Here is a 13,556-nt window from a genome sequence, read left to right on the forward strand (position 1 = left end):
TACCTGGTGTTACGTGCTTTGAGTGTTGGTTGAAATATATAGCCAGGCTATACTGCTTTCACAGGCTCTGAAAATTTAAGAATTTAAGAAGCTAATGAGTTTCTTAGTTATGCGTAAGCCTTAGTTGCTGAAAATTATTCTGGGCCTTTAAACTGCTGATTTTTATATTCAGCCAAAAGCCAATTTAAAAATGAATTCCATACTACCTCCAATTTGCTTGAGTAATTTTATATCTAGTTAAGGTTTTGTTGGAATATGTATTTCTAGATTCTACGGTTTGGAAAGTGTGTGAAACCAGCCTCTCTACCAGGATGTGGCAGGGAGTTAGCAGTGTTTTGAACCATCAGGGAAAGGAAGTAGATATATTCAGCACCGTGCCCCATCTCAACAGATCCATTTTCTCATCTTAGTAGTGGTAATCTTTCATTTGTTATTTTGGTTTGAATGTTGTTCGTAGCATATGGCCCTAATGCCTTAGAGCCCTAAGTAGAAGGGAAAGCAGTGCTAATAATTCTCTGACGGAGACGTACCCCTTCTTCCCCCACTTCGTTGTTCTTGAAGGATATGATTTCTCTTTTATTATTTATTTATACTTTTTAAAAGAGCAGTTTGAGGTTCACAGCAAAGTTGTGGGTAAGGTACAGGAATTTCCCTTATACTCACTGCCCCTGCACATGCATAGCCTCCCCTATTATCAGCATCCCCCGACCAGAGTGGTTCATTTATTACACCTGTTTAACATACACTAACACATCATAATCATTCAGAGTCCATAGTTTACATCTGTTTACATTACATAGTCTACATTGCAGTTCATTCTTGGTATTACACATCTCACACCAGTCAGAATGGCCATCATCAAAAAATCTAGAAACAATAAATGCTGGAGAGGGTGTGGAGAAAAGGGAACACTCTTGCACTGCTGGTGGGAATGTGAATTGGTACAGCCACTGTGGAGAACAGTATGGAGGTTCCTTAAAAAACTACAAATAGAACTACCATATGACCCAGCAATCCCACTCCTGGCCATACACCCTGAGAAAACCATAAGTCAAAAAGAGTCATGTACCAAAATGTTCATTGCACCTCTATTTACAATAGCCAGGAGATGGAAACAACCTAAGTGTCCATCATCGGATGAATGGATAAAGAAGATGTGGCACATATATACAGTGGAATATTACTCAGCCATAAAAAGAAATGAAATTCAGCTATTTGTAATGAGGTGGATAGACCTAGAGTCTGTCATACAGAGTGAAGTAAGTCAGAAAGAGAAAGACATATACTGTATGCTAACACATATATATGGAATTTAAGAAAAATCATGTCATGAAGAACCTAGGGGTAAGACAGGAATAAAGACACAGACCTACTAGAGAATGAACTTGAGGATATGGGGAGGGGGAATGGTAAGCCATGACAAAGTGAGTGGCATGGACATATATACACTACCAAACGTAAAATAGATAGCTAGTGGGAAGCAGCCGCATAGCACAGGGAGATCAGCTTGGTGCTTTGTGACCACCTAGAGGGGTGGGATAGGGAGGGTGGGAGGGAGGGAGACACAAGAGGGAAGAGATATGGGAACATATGTATATGTATAACTGATTCGCTTTGCTATAAAGCAGAAACGAACACACCATTGTAAAGCAGTTATACTGCAATATACATGTAATTTTTGGGGGAATTGTCTATTTAGGTCTTCTGCCCATTTTTGGATTTCTTTGTTTTTTTTTTGTCATTGAGCTGCATGAGCGTCTTATAAATTTTGGACATTAATCCCTTGTCACTTGCTTCATTTGCAAATATTTGCTCCCATTCTGTGGGTTGTCTTTTGGTCTTGTTTATGGTTTCCTTTGCTGTGCAAAAGCTTTGAAGTTTCATTAGGTCCCATTTGTTTATTTTTGTTTTTATTTCCATTTCTCTAGGAGGTGGGTCAAAAAGGATCTTGCTGTGATTTATGTCATAGAGTGTCCTGCCTATGTTTTCCTCTAAGAGTTTGATAGTTTCTGGCCTTAGGTTTACGACTTTAATCCATTTTGAGCTTATTTTTGTGTATGCTGTTAGGGAGTGATCTAATCTCATACTTTGACATGTACCTGTCCAGTTTTCCCAGCACAATTTATTGAAGAGGCTGTCCTTTCTCCACTGTACATTCCTGCCTCCTTTATCAAAGATAAGGTGACCATATGTGTGGGGGTTGATCTCTGGCCTTTCTATCCTGTTCCATTGATCTATCTGTCTGTTTTTGTGCCAGTACCATACTGTCTTGATTACTGTAGCTTTGTAGTAGAGTCTGAACTCAGGTAGCCTGATTCCTCCAGCTCCGTGTTTCGTTCTCAAGATAGCTTTGGCTATTTGGGGTCTTTTGTGTTTCCATACAAATTGTGAAATTTTTACTTGTAGTTCTGTGAAAAATGCCAGTGATAGTTTGATAGGGATTGCATTGAACCTGTAGATTGCTTTGGGTAGTAGAGTCATTTTCACAATGTTGGTTCTTCCCATCCAAGAACATGGTATATCTCTCCATCTATTTGTATCATCTGTAATTTCTTACATCAGTGTCTTATAATTTTCTTCATATAGGTCTTTTGTCTCCTTAGGTAGGTTTATTCGTAGATATTTTATTCTTTTTGTTGCAATGGTAAATGGGCATGTTTTCTTGATTTCACTTTCAGATTTTTCATCATTAGTGTATAAGAATGCAAGAGATTTCTGTGCATTAATTTTGTTTCCTGCAACTTTACCAAATTCATTGAGTAGTTCTAGTAGTTTTCTGGTAGCATCTTTAGGATTCTCTATGTATAGTATCATGTCATCTGCAAACAGTGACAGCTTTACTTCTTCTTTTCCGATTTGGATTCCCTTTATTTCCTTTTCTTCTCTGATTGCTGTGGCTAAAACTTCCAAAATTATGTTGAATAAGAGTGGTGGGAGTGGGCAACCTTGTCTTTTTCCTGATCTTAGTGGAAATTCTTTCAGTTTTTCACCATTGAGAATGGTGTTGTCTGTGGGTTTGTCATATATGGCCTTTATTATGTTGAGGAAACTTCCCTCTATGCCTATTTTCTGCAGGGTTTTTATCATAAATGGGTGTTGAATTTTGTCGAAATCTTTCTCTGCATCTATTGAGATGACCATATGGTTTTTCTCCTTCAATCTGTTAATATGGTATATCATATTGATTGATTTGCGTATATTGAAGAATCCTTGCATTCCTGGAATAAACCCCACTTGATCATGGTGTATGATCCTTTGAATGTGCTCTTGGATTCTGTTTGCTAGTATTTTGTTCAGGATTTTTGCATCTATGCTCATCAGTTATATTGGCCTGTAGTTTCCTTTCTTTGTGACATCCTTGTCTGGTTTTGGTATCAGGGTGATGGTGGCCTCGTAGAATGAGTTTGGGAGTGTTCCTCCCTCTGCTATATTTTGGAAGGGTTTGAGAAGGATAGCTGTTAGCTCTTCTCTAAACGTTTGATAGAATTCGCCTGTGAAGCCATCGGGTCCTGGGTTTTTGATTGTTGGAAGATTTTTAATCACAGTTTCAATTTCAGTGCTTGTGATTGGTCTGTTCATATTTTCTGTTTTTTCCTGATTCATTCTTGGCACCTTGTGCATTTCTAAGAATTTGTCCACTTCTTCCATGTTGTCCATTTTATTGGCATAGAGTTGCTTGTAGTAATCTCTCATGATCTTTTGTATTTCTGCAGTGTCAGTTGTTACTTCTCCTTTTTCATTTCCGATTCTATTGATTTGACTCTTCTCCCTTTTTTTCTTGATGAATCTGGCTAATGGTTTATCAATTTTGTTTATCTTCTCAAAGAACCAGCTTTTAGTTTTATTGATCTTTGCTATCGTTTCCTTCATTTCTTTTTCATTTATTTCTGATCTGATCTTTATGATTTCTGTCCTGCTAACTTTGGGCTTTTTTTCTTCTTCTTTCTCTAATTGCTTTAGATGCAAGTTTAGGTTGTTTATTCGAGATGTTTCCTGTTTCTTAAGGTAGGATTGTATTGCTATAAACTTCCCTCTTAGAAGCGCTTTTGCTGCATCCCATAAGTTTTGGGTCGTCGTGTCTCCATTGTCATTTGCTTCTAGGTATTTTTTGATTTCCTCTTTGACTTCTTCAGTGATCACTTCGTTATTAAGTAGTGTATTGTTTAGCCTCCACGTGATTGTATTTTTTACAGATCTTTTCCTGTAATTGATGTCTAGTCTCATAGCGTTTTGGTCGGAAAAGGTACTTGATACAATTTCAATTTCCTTAAATTTACCAAGGCTTGATTTGTGACCCAAGATATGATCTATCCTGGAGAATGTTCCACGAGCACTTGAGAAAAATGTGTATTCTGTTGTTTTTGGATTGAATGTCCTATAAATAGCAATTAAGTCCATCTTGTTTAACGTATCATTTAAAGCTTGTGTTTCCTTATTTATTTTCATTTTGGATGATCTGTCCATTGGTGAAAGTGGGGTGTTAAAGTCCCCTACTATGAATGTGTTACTGTCGATTTCTCCTTTTATGGCTATTAGTATTTGCCTTGTGTATTGAGGTGCTCCTATGTTGGGTGCATAAATATTTACAATTGTTATATCTTCTTCTTGGATCGATCCCTTGATCATTATGTAGTGTCCTTTGTCTCTTCTAATAGTCTTTATTTTAAAGTCTATTTTGACTGATATGAGAATTGCTACTCCGGCTTTCTTTTGGTTTCCATTTGCATGGAATATCTTTTTCCATCCCCTTACTTTTAGTCTGTATGTGTCTCTAGGTCTGAAGCGGGTCTCTTGTAGACAGCATCTATATGGGTCTTGTTTTTGTATCCATTCAGCCAATCTGTGTCTTTTGGTGGGAGCATTTAGTGTATTTACATTTAAGGTAATTTTCTATATGTATGTTCCTATTCCCATTTCTTAATTGCTTTGGGTTCGTTATTGTAGGTCTTTTCCTTCTGTTGGGTTTCTTGCCTAGAGGAGTTCCTTTAGCCTTTGTTGTAAAGCTGGTTTGGTGGTGCTGAGCTCTCTCAGCTTTTGCTTGTCTCTAAAGCTTTTAATTGCTCCATCAAATCTGAATGAGGTCCTTGCTGGGTAGAGTAATCTTGGTTATAGGTTCTTCTCCTTCATCACTTTAAATATGTCCTGCCAGTCCCTTCTGGCTTGCAGAGTTTCTGCTGAAAGATCAGCTTTTAACCTTATGGGGATTCCCTTGTGTGTTATTTGTTGTTTTTCCCTTGCTGCTTTTAATACGTTTTCTTTGAATTTAATTTTTGACAGTTTCATTAATATGTGTCTTGGCGTATTTCTCCTTGGATTTATCCTGTATGAGACTCTGTGCTTCCTGGAGTTGATTAACTATTTCCTTTCCCATATTAGGGAAGTTTTCAACTATCATCTCTTCAAATATTTTCTCAGTCCCTTTGTTTTTCTCTTCTTCTTCTGGAACCCCTATAATTTGAAAGTTGGTGCGTCTAATGTTGTCCCAGATGCCTCTGAGAGTGTCCTCAGTTCTTTTCATTCTTTTTTCTTTATTCTGCTCTGCAGTAGTTATTTCCACTATTTTATCTTCCAGGTCACTTATCCGTTCTTCTGCCTGTTATTCTGCTATTAATCCCATGTAGAGTATTTTTATTTTCATTTCTTGCATTGTTCATCATTGTTTGTTTCATCTTTAGTTCTTTTAGGTCCTTGTTAAATGTTTCTTGCATTTTGTCTATTCTATCTCCAAGATATTGGATCCTCTCTACTATCATTATTCTGAATTCTCTTTCAGGTAGACTGCCTATTTCCTCTTCATTTGTTAGGTCTGGTGTGTTTTTATCTTGCTCCTTCATCTGATGTGTGTTTTTCTGTCTTCTCATTTTGCTTCTCTTACTGTGTTTTGGGTCTCCTTTTTGCAGGCTGCACGTTCGTAGTTCCCTTTGTTTTTGGTGTCTGTCCCCAGTGGCTAAAGTTGTTTCAGTGGGTTGTGTAGGCTTCCAGGTGGAGGGCAGTAGTGCCTGTGTTCTGGTGGATGAGGCTGGATCTTGTCTTTCTGGTGGGCAGGTCCACGTCTGTTGGTGTGTTTTGGGGTGTCTGTGGACTTATTATGATTTTCGGCAGCCTCTCTGCTAATGGGTGGGGTTGTGTTCCTGTCTTGCTAGTTGTTTGCCATAGGGTGTCCAGCACTGTAGCTTGCTGGTCGTTGAGTGATTCTGCGTGCTGTTGTTGAGATGGAGATCTCTGGGAGATTTTCGCCATTTGATATTACGTGGAGCTGGGAGGTCTCTTGTGGACCAGTGTCCTGCAGTTGACTCTCCCACCTCAGAGGCACAGCACTGCCTCCTGGCTGCAGCACCAAGAGCCTTTCATCCACACGTCCAGGTACGTGGGGACTTTCTTCCCTTTTGGGAGGTCTGAGGTCTTCTGCCAGAGTTCAGTAGGTGTTATGTAGGAGTTGTTCCTCGTGTAGATGTATTTCTGGTGTATCTCCGGGCGGCGGGCGCAGGTGCCCGTTTGCGGGCTTCTCTGGGCTCCCGGCTCCCGGCGGCGGGGAGCGGCGAAGGAACCAGGAGGGCTGGCGGGCGGTCTGGGAATGTGGCGGCCGCGCAAGAACGGCCCATGGCCCTCACTCACCGCTCCAGTGCAGCCGCGACACGGGCCCACGCCCACCACCCTCGGGTTCCGCCACAGCCGCTGGACACGCCGCGGACCCGCACGGCTAAGCGGAGCTGGGCTCAGGCGTCAGCCCTCCCGCTCCAACTAACTCCCCAGAAGTATTGCCTGGTGTGCATTTCCAGGCTCTGCCTTCTTTCTCATCTCTTGGTGGCAGGTTGAGGAAGAGGAGAAAAGGTTAAAAGTTTTTCATAAACCGGCAGAATAAGCTTATAACATCCTCTCACTATCTCTGCATAGGTTCTAGTCTCTGCAGCACTACATAAGCTTTGCCCGAAGTAATGGACAGTTAAAAGTCAAGTGTAGTACTTCACCAAACAACTTAAAAATGCTTGCGCACTGTAAAGGATTACGTTGCAGAGAGCACACATGGACCCAGAGCAACTTTTGCCAAAAGAGAATATTGTGCTAAATGTACAGCCATAGCTCTTTTCCATATGAAGAAACAGTCAGAAGGATAAAAGAACTTGGTCAAAATCACACAAGTAAGTAGGACAGAATCTGGTCTGTCTGTCGTAAGGGTTGTGTTCTTTAACCAGCAGGCTAGCTTTTCTCAAATCTGATTCATGCATAGAATAACTAAACACCTCTGTTTGCCTTGAATATTCCCTGTTTATACGTAGGGCTGCTGCGGTTTCTCATATTGCCCGCTTTGACTCCCAAAAGCAACCGAGAATACACAGTAATTTGGTCATTCTATCCATGGACCACTGTGGTGGGACTGCCCAGGAAGCTTATTAAAAGTGCAGCTTCCTGAGCCCTACTCCACATCTAGATAAGTTTTCTTGGGGTTGGCTCAAGAATCCAGGTACAAGTCTTTTTAAGTGCTTTTGTGGAACCCCCCAGGTGAGTCTCTCGCTCTCGTAGTTAATAAACCATTTATTCTGCCTCTCCCAGATGCCCAGCCAGGTCCTATTAAGGTAGAAGTTCCCCCACCACATCAGAGGGATGCTCCCAGCCAAGTAATCTCTGGAGCCTTGGAGAATCTGAGTGGTCTCATGCTGGCCCACCTGCCATGACAAAGCTCCTCCAGAGCATTCCCCTTCACATTTTACATTCTACCATTCCCAAAGGCAATCTGCTCCAAATGGGGCCTGACTTCGTGTGTCCTAACGTGCACCCGCTGATTCAAGCAGTTTAGGAATAGAAGGTGCTGTGGTTTTCAACCAGGGTGGTCCAACCTCTAAAATGGTAGTCGAAGCAGTCTCTACCTCCCGGGCACATCGCCTCTGCAACAGCCCCAGTGAACGAATGTCCCACCTTTGCTTTTTCGAGGTCGGCAACAGGGAGTCCCCTCCTAAAGAAGGTTGTCTCTCATTGCCACACTATCAAAGCCTGCCGCAAATGTTCCTTCCCGTAGGCTTGATCAGGCTAAGGGCAGAGTTGTCTCTTTCCTTCTCTGAGTCGGACCAAATCGTCTTAGAAACACCTCTTCACACTGTTGACCATGTTTTTCATGGGAGCTGCTGCTGAGTCTTTCTCTCATCCTTTCATGGTGGAGAGAAAGAGGATTCTAATGAGTTTTACTTCTAGGGGAGAGGGGAGTGTAATGATTATGTTGTCATTTTCTATTATGTCCTTGTGTCATGAATTTGTTTTCAATTTCATGTTAAAAGTGGGCCCACCATTTCCACTTTGTGAGGTCATTCAGCACCCTCCTTTTGCTCCTTTAACATCTCTCTCGGTATCACTTGGAAATATTTGAAATGGCATGAGCTTGTCCTCACATTCCTATTAGCTGTAAATCTGGAGCCCCGACATGAACCTAACCATTGAGCAGAACACCTCTCCACTACCTGTGTAACACTGGGTAGGCCCCGTAGCCTCTTGGTTTTTTTAAGTCCTCAGTTGTAAAAATGTGAGGGTGCTATGGATTTATATTTGGGGCACGACAAGGTCGAGAAGAGTGTGTCTTTTCCTTTATTCTTCCAAACTGGAATGTCTTCCCTCTCTTCCGCATGGGTCCAAATCTCACTTGTCCTTCAGGCCGACTGCCAAGGAGCCTTCCCTGATTCCCCAGGCCACACAAATCTCTGCCTCTTAGGGTCAGTGCCATACAACCTAGCTGTCTCTTACGTTAATCTTGTCTCTCAAGCCAAACTCAGAATATGGGTGTCTCTTGCCCTCCTGTGGCCCCTGCGGCTGTGCCAGCCCACCGGCACGCCCCACGTGGGGTGTCTACTAGGCTGGGGCGTGGGTGGGGAGGCCCAGGGGTGAGGGGCGAGGCAGAGTACCTTTGCCTCTACCCTGTTCTCCTCCACAAAACTGCCCCTCCTCCTCAAGCCTGCCCCTCAAGTCAAAGGTTCCATATATGACGTCACTGGGTAGTGATGCCCTCACAGGCGTTCTCAGGGTTTCCATGGCAGCATAACTGTGCAAACGGGCTGCACTCAGAGAAACTACTCTACCCGTTCTCCACCAGATACCAATCTTTTTGGCTGTCTGTGTGAGAATGTGTGACCGGGTAGTGTATGTGTACTCTAACCTGTGCTCTGTTCCCTGGGTGGGCAGTGCAGCAGGTACACCCAGACAGGGCAACTCTACAGGAGGTGTGATATACACACAACCTCACCCGGCTGGCACATGTTCCTGTGGGGGTTGCCAACTACGTACAGCTGAGCACTTTCCCCCCAAATGTAAGTAATACCAGTGACCTGGGACGCCTTCAGGGACGCACAGTTCTCACTGCTGAGGACAAGTGAAAGCTCATCCCTGGACAAGTGTGCAGGACGGTTCTGAGCTTTATAAATGTAGCCTTACCCTTTGGGCTACAGGATGCTTCCATTCAGACCCTTTCCTGATTGGCCTCTTAACAAAAGACAAGCGCATTTTTGTTGGCAAGTTGCAAATGGAGCGGTTTGAGGAACAGGGCCACTCTTGAACCGCACCTTCAAACCCAGGCACCACTGTGCTATCATGTAGACATCTATATCGGTCCCCTCAGACACATCCCTTACTGAGTTGCTGAGTACTAGGGGAGAGGGTGTTGCCATATTGATGGGAAGACCGTAAGAACGAAGGGGGGGGCGGTGATGAAGTGCTAATGAGACTGGAGGGCTGAGGAGATGGTGTCCCAGGAGGCTGGGTTGATGTGAGCCTAGACTTGGTACCCAGAACCCGGTTCTGAGTCTCCTGATCACTCTGCCTCAGTATTTGGCCTTGTTCTAATCGACATAAAAGTATTAGACAGCTAGAGTTCAGTGTGGTTGAAATAGGCAGTATAAATGGGGCCCAAGAGGGGTTGCCAAGGTGGGCGGGGCTCTTAACCAATTTATATTAGATTATTTTTTTCCAAAACTTGAAAGACATTTCCATGAAAGCCTCAGAAGTGACAGACTGCAAGAAATGTTTTCTCTGTTGTGGAAGCGAGAGATGGAGAGGATCATGATTGCAATTACTTTCGGGTTCTACTGTTTTCCCTGGGAATGGTGAAGAGACTTCCTCATGTGCTGCAGCCCTAGGCTCTAGGGATTGCTTTTGCAGCCAGTGTCCCTTCTCTAGGGACTCATAGAGATGATGCGCCAAGGCTGTGTTTTGGACGTCAAGTAGATTAAAAGGTCTTCAGCCAGAAACTGGGAGAGACATGAGAGAGGGAAATTCTGGCAGGAGACTGTGCACAGCAGAAGTGACTGATCAGTTCTGATTTTCTTTGCAGCAGCAGTGGCTCCCGCTTCTCATCCTACACCTGGTCACTACCATGTCCTGTACCGCGGGTGTGGAGAAACGCAGTTGGGCTGGCATGGGGAGACATACTGCCTGGTTGGTGGCTACCGGCTCTACGGGGATGTTCCTTTGGCCACGCCAGCTAAGGTAGAAGCAGAGAAGCCAGTCCCCAGACGTGCTCCGAAGAGAAAGCACTCTCTGGAATGGTCGGACGAAGACCTGGGTTGCCCCAGACCCAAAATCCGGCGATTGGAGCTTTCAAGCAGCACAGGAATACAAGGTGCTTTGATTGTCAAGCAGGGTGGCCCAACCTCTGGGCACATCGCCTCTGCAAGAGCCACAGTAAACGAATGTCCCATATTTGCTTTTTCAAGGTGGCAGCAGGGAGTCCCCTCCTAAAGAAGGTTCTCTCTCATTGCCACACTATCCAAGGTTGCCACACATGTTCCTTCCTGTGGGCCTCATCAGGCTAAGGGCAGAGCTGTCTCTTTGCTTCTCTGAGTCGCACCATATGGTCTTAGTGACACCTCTTCACCCTGTTGACCATGTTTTTCACGGGGGCTGCTGCTGAGACTTTATCTCATCCTTTCATGGTGGAGAGAGAGAGGATTCTAATGAATTTTACTTCCAGGGGAGAGGGGAGTGTTATGATTATGTTGTCATTTTCTATTATGTCCTTTTGTCATGAATTTATTTTCAATTTCATGTTAAAATGGGCCCACCATCCCCACTTTGTGAGGTCATTCAGCACCCTCATTTTGCACCTTCAACATCTCTCTCAGTACCACTTGGAAATGTTTGAAATGGCATGAGCTTGTCCTCACATTCCTATCAGCTGTAAATCCGGAGCCCCACCATGAACCTAACCATTGAGCAGAACACCTCTCCACTACCTGTGTAACACTGGGTAGGCCCCTTAATCTCTTGGTCTTTTTAAGTCCATAGTTATAAAAATGTGAAGGTGCTATGAATTTATATTTGGGGCAGGACAAGGTAGAGAAGAGTGTGTCTTTGCTTTTGTTCTTCCAAACTGGAATGTCTTCCCTCTCTTCCCCATGGAAGATGCTCCTTTGGCCTCGCCAGCCAAGGTGGAAGCAGAGAAGCCAGTCCCCAGACGTGCTCCGAAGAGAAAGCACTCTCTGGAAATGCCGGACGAAGACCTGGGTTGCTCCAGACCCAAAATCCGGCAATTGTAGCATGGTGGCAGGAGGCGGACCCCACAGAATCTTGCAGGTGAGTCATCCTGAAGAGAAGGCAACGGTTTAAATGCCTAAGGCAGCGAATGCCTCTTCCTGCACTGACACCCCCCGCCCCCCACTGCCCACTGCCACAGATTAGAACCTGCATCGTTTTGTCTGAGCCTTCCCCAGCCAGGAGCCTCCTTCTATACTAAATGGCCATAAGCCAGGAGCCTCAGAAACTGAGGTTTGTAATGAGAGTCTGCCCTGAACATCCCAGGGCTGAAGCTGGCCTGGAAGAAACCCTGACGTTCCTCTGCTTAATCCTCAGGGGCCCCTTTGTGAGCTGAAGAAAGAAAAGTCTAGAAAAAACGGATACCTGGGAGGGGAAGATGGCGGAAGAGTAAGACGCGGAGATCACCTTCCTCCCCACAGATACACCAGAAATACATCTACACGTGGAACAACTCCTACAGAACACCTACTGAACGCTGGCAGAAGACCTCAGACCTCCCAAAAGGCAAGAAACTCCCCACATACCTGGGTAGGGCCAAAGAAAAAAAGAAAAAACAGAGACAAAAGAATAGGGACGGGACCTGCACCAGTGGGAGGGAGCTGTGAAGGAGGAAAGGATTCCACACACTAGGAAGCCCCTTCGCGGGAGGAGAGTGCGCGTGGCGGAGGGGGGAAGCTTAGGAGCCGCGGAGGAGAGCACAGCCACAGGGGTGCGGAGGGAAAGCGGAGAGATTCCCGCACAGAGGATAGGTGCCAACTGGCACTCACCAGCCCGAGAGGTTTGTCTGCTCAGCCGCGGGGCTGGGCGGGGCTGCAAGCTGAGGATCGGGCTTTAGTCGGAGCGCAGGGAGAGGACTGGGGTTGGTGGCGTGAACAGAGCCTGAAGGGGTTAGTGCACCACGGCTAGCCGGGAGGGAGTCCGGGAAAAGATCTGGAGCTGCCGAAGAGGCAAGAGACATTTTCTTCCCTCTTTGTTTCCTACTGCGCGAGGAGAGGGGATTAAGAGCGCTGCTTAAAGGAGCTCCAGAGACGGGCGCGAGTCGTGGCTAAAAGCGCGGACCCCAGAGACGGGCATGACACGCTAAGGCTGCTGCTGCCGCCACCAAAAAGGCTGTGTGCGAGCACAGGTCACTATCCACACCCCGCTTCCGCGGAGCCTGTGCAGCCCGCCACCGCCAGGTTCCCGGGATCCAGGGACAACTTCCCCGGGAGAACGCACGGTGAGCCTCAGGCTGGTGCAAAGTCACACCGGCCCGTGGCGCCGCAGGCTCGCCCCGCACTCCGTGCCCCTCCCTCCCCCCGGCCTGAGTGAGCCAGAGCCCCCGAATCAGCGGCTCCTTTAACCCCGTCTTGTCTGAGTGAAAAACAGACGCCCTCCAGCGACCTACACGCAGAGGCGGGGCCAAATCCAAAGCTGAGCCCCTGGGAGCGGTGCAAACAAAGAACAGAAAGGGAAATCTCTCCCAGCAGCCTCAGAAGCAGCGGATTAAAGCTCCACAATCAACTTGATGTACCCTGCATCTGTGGAATACATGAATAGACAACGAATCATCCCAAATTGAGGAGGTGGACTTTGAGAGCAAGATTTATCATTTTTTCCCCTTTACCTCTTTTTGTGAGTGTGTATGTGTATGCTTCTCTGTGAGATTTTGCCTGTATAGCTTTGCTTCCACCATTTGTTCTAGGGTTCTGTAGTTTTAAAAAATTTTTTTCTTAATAATTATTTTTATTTTAATAACTTTATTTTATATTACTTTATCTTCTTTCTTTCTTTCTTTCTTTCTCTCTTTCTTTCTTTCTTTCTTTCTTTCTTTCTTTCTTTCTTTCTTTCTTTCTTTCTTTCTTTCTTTCTTTCTTTCCTTCCTTCCTTCCTTCCTTCCTTCCTTCTTTCCTTCCCTCATTTAGACAAAGAATCATCCCAAATTGAGGAGGTGGACTTTGAGAGCAAGATTTATGATTTTTTCCCCCTATTCCTCTTTTTGTGAGTTTGTAAGTGTATGCTTCTGTATGAGATTTTGTCTGTATAGCTTTGCTTCCACCATTTAT

At 44.8% G+C, this 13,556-nt stretch overlaps 1 long non-coding RNA gene across 9 annotated transcripts in view; it reads left to right on the plus strand.

Annotated features, from left to right (window-relative positions):
- Window positions 1–13,556, plus strand: part of LOC149747030 (uncharacterized) — a 31,772-nt gene that overhangs the window by 16,168 nt on the left and 2,048 nt on the right. For 6 of the 9 annotated variants that reach the window (XR_016388502.1, XR_016388500.1, XR_016388497.1 and 3 more), the window contains 4 exons: window positions 10,310–10,597; window positions 11,380–11,550; window positions 11,827–12,730; window positions 12,981–13,125. This is a non-coding gene — a long non-coding RNA (uncharacterized LOC149747030). The remainder of the gene's footprint in view (window positions 1–10,309; window positions 10,598–11,379; window positions 11,551–11,826; window positions 12,731–12,980; window positions 13,126–13,556) is intronic. The other 3 variants (XR_016388504.1, XR_016388501.1, XR_016388499.1) reach the window with 3 other exon arrangements.

This window comes from Delphinapterus leucas, chromosome 17 (assembly GCF_059928025.1).
Source record: "Delphinapterus leucas isolate spDelLeu-1000000601 "Yukka" chromosome 17, BTC_Dleu_Yukka2, whole genome shotgun sequence".
In the NCBI taxonomy this organism is placed as follows: Eukaryota; Metazoa; Chordata; class Mammalia; order Artiodactyla; family Monodontidae; genus Delphinapterus; species Delphinapterus leucas.